Source organism: Hipposideros armiger, unplaced genomic scaffold (genome assembly GCF_001890085.2).
Source record: "Hipposideros armiger isolate ML-2016 unplaced genomic scaffold, ASM189008v1 scaffold_17, whole genome shotgun sequence".
Classification (NCBI taxonomy): Eukaryota; Metazoa; Chordata; class Mammalia; order Chiroptera; family Hipposideridae; genus Hipposideros; species Hipposideros armiger.
Genome location: NW_017731367.1, coordinates 5,894,812 through 5,897,697, shown reverse-complemented (window position 1 = coordinate 5,897,697; position 2,886 = coordinate 5,894,812). Strand labels below are relative to the sequence as shown.

At 56.4% G+C, this 2,886-nt stretch overlaps 1 protein-coding gene across 1 annotated transcript in view; it reads right to left on the bottom strand.

Annotated features, from left to right (window-relative positions):
• Window positions 1-2,472, bottom strand: part of SCLY (selenocysteine lyase) — a 42,614-nt gene extending 40,142 nt beyond the window's left edge. The window contains exon 1 of the mRNA XM_019629364.1: window positions 2,396-2,472. The gene's annotated coding sequence lies outside the window, so the exon portion shown is untranslated. The remainder of the gene's footprint in view (window positions 1-2,395) is intronic.
• Window positions 2,473-2,886: the final 414 nt, after the last annotated feature.

Genomic DNA, 2,886 nt, shown 5'->3' with positions numbered 1-2,886 from the left:
CAACTTGTCTGTTCCCCTTCCCCCAATTCCCCAGCACTGTTCCCATCCCCCAATTCCCCAATAAAAATCTTAAAAAAAAAAAAAAGAGTTGGCTTAAGAGCGCAAGCTCTGAGCAACAGGGCCACTGGTTCGATTCCCACATGGGCCAGTGACACTGAGCTGTCGCTGAGCTGCCAACAGGTGGCAGGATGGCTTAGCTGGTATAATAAGATTGCCTGTTCAATAGTGGGCTACACCCACCTACAACTAAGACTGAACTCGGCACCTTGAGCTGAGCTGCCAGCCAAATGGCTCAGTGGATAGAGCGTGCGCTCTTAACAACAAGGCTGCCAGTTCGACTCCTGCATGGGATGGTGGCTACGCCCACCCACAACTAAGATTGAACACAGCACCTTGAGCTTAGAGGCCACGAGCTGCCAACAGGTAGCCAAATGGCGACTGGCGCCCTCCACAACGAAGACTGAAGAACAACTTGTCTGTTCCCCTTCCCCAATTCCCCAACACTGTTCCCCTCCCCCAATTCCCCAATAAAAATCTTAAAAAATAATAAAATAAATTGCAGCCACCCACCCCCTTTCCCAGCAGGCTTCACCCCCCTCTAAGCCCCATGGGCTCCCTGGCTCTGCTGGCTTTCCTCACTGCTGTCACAGAACAAAGGCTGGCACACAGCAGGGGCTTCATTTATAAGATGACAAAGTAGATGTCACAGAACATACAAGTCCCCTGGAAGACCCCTCATAAGTAAAATTTATCTGTTTATCTTTTTACCAATATCAAAACCTTCAGAAACTTTTATAACTGTACTCATAGATAGTAATCCTGCTGATACTATTAATCATTTTACCTGATTTTTAAATCAACAATACTGTTTAAACCTATCTACATGAAAATTCAAACGCAATTACCAACCATGGCTGTTAAAACTGTTTGTTTGTTTTTGTCTATCTTTTAAATCATGAAGTGTTTTAATGCAGCATTTTGTATATAAGCTGTTTGAAGTCACCTGATAGGTACAGGGCTTCGGGGCTTTGGGAAGTTTGACCAGACATCCTTGGCCACTCCGGTGTTAGGAATGCCCAAGTCATGGTGTGACTTAAATCTGAAGGGGCCCCAACTAGGCTCTCGGTTCCTCTAAGTGTCCACACAACATTAGTGTCTGCTGAGTGTCCACAGCTTTCCAACTTTTGGCTGAGCTCATTTATGGCGTGAATTTCAGATGAACACTTTGTAGATCACTCTGTTCCATTATCTGCCACTTTCTTAAAGTGCTATCAATATTGGATGGAAAAGCTGAACTGTAGTTTCATAACCAAAAGGTAAAAAGGCATTGCGAAACGCCTCTCCGCTCGGTCTCTGGGGACATTCTCCCAGCTCCCTTTCGAGTGGAATGCCTCCTGACAGAGCTGGTCAGATTTAGATGTGGACCTAGACTTTAAAGGCACACACACACTCTTCCGATGCAGGTAAAGAGAATTACCCTCCCCCGCCACCAAAGGAGTATTTAACGTATTTCTGAATCAGAGGGAGAAGACCCACAAACAAGAAAACCCCTCACCCCACAACCCCCAGGGGAAGTGGCTCCAGCAGGCTGAAGAAGGTGTGGACTGAAGTGCTTCGTCTTCACCCCCCTTTCCCAGGAGCTCAGGCCAGCGCCTGGGGGGCATCTTCCTTAACCCCTCCCTTCCCTACACCAATGCGCCGGCAGGTCCTGCGGAGCCGTGTCAGTACATCCACTTCTCCCACCAGCACCCCGCCCTCCTAGATGATAGATTCCCACCCGGGCTCCCTGCCTCCTCCTCTGCCCCATGCCCCCTCCCTACTCTCTACCGGGCAGCCAGAATTCCTTTAAAATATAACTAAGTCACATCTTATAACTAAGTTCAAACCTCCAAGATCCCCATCAGCCTTAGCATGCCCCGCGAAGCCCTTCCTGGGCTCTGTAGCTCTGCCGGGTCACTCCGCTGACAGCTGCCCGACAAGCCCCTCCTCTCCAGCCGCGCGCGCTCTGCACTCCTGGAGGCCCTGGATCGCAGCAGGCGCCCTTCTGCCCTCGGGGCCTTTGCAGCTGCTGTTCCCTATTCCCGGCGTGCAGTGCTCCGCCCAGAACACGTGCTGCTGACTCCTGGCTGTCACTCAGGTTTCAGCCCAAAGGCCACCTCTCCGGCAGCCCTGGCCATGCCACGCGTCGCATCCGCTCGTCCTCCCAGCTCGTGTCCCAGATCTAGGCCTCTCCACCAGGGTCAGCCGGCCACCGCGGCTTCCCCGCGCAGGACCCTCATGCCCGCGAGTGGCCACAGGCCGGCCGCCCCCTCCCTGTGTCCCCAGGAGGGGCGCCCCGACCCCTCGTCGCGCGGTGCCTGGAGGGCTTCCCTCGCCTTCTCCTCAGGGCGCACACCTCTCCGGCGAGTTCTTCTCTTCGCGGCCGCAGGGCGGATTCGACACGCGCCTCTGCGCGCTCGGGCTGAGCACCGCAGCCGCCTCCATCCCTGGCCCGCCGCGGCACAGCTCCGCCCACACGCCCCAGGCGCGGTCCCAACTGGCCCAGCGGGTCCTGCCCGGGAGGCGGGGCCGCGAGGCCCGGATCGCGCTCGGATTGGCTGGGCTGTGCCCTGCGGGCCAACCCCTGCGCTTCAGCGGCCTAGAGCGCTCAGGGAGGCGGGGCCTCCCGCGCTGGGGGGCGGAGCGCCGAGCGCGTCACAGAGGGCGTGGCCATGGTGGCGGAGCGCGGGCGGAAATCGCCCTGGAAGCGTAGTCTCCAGGGTTGCGAGGTGCGGGTGTCTGCCCCGCTGCTCAACAAGGGCCCCACGCCGGTCTCGGGCAGAGAGAAGGCGGCACCCGACAGCGCGGGTGGTGGAGGCGGCACGCGGGGTTCGCATGCGTCGCCCC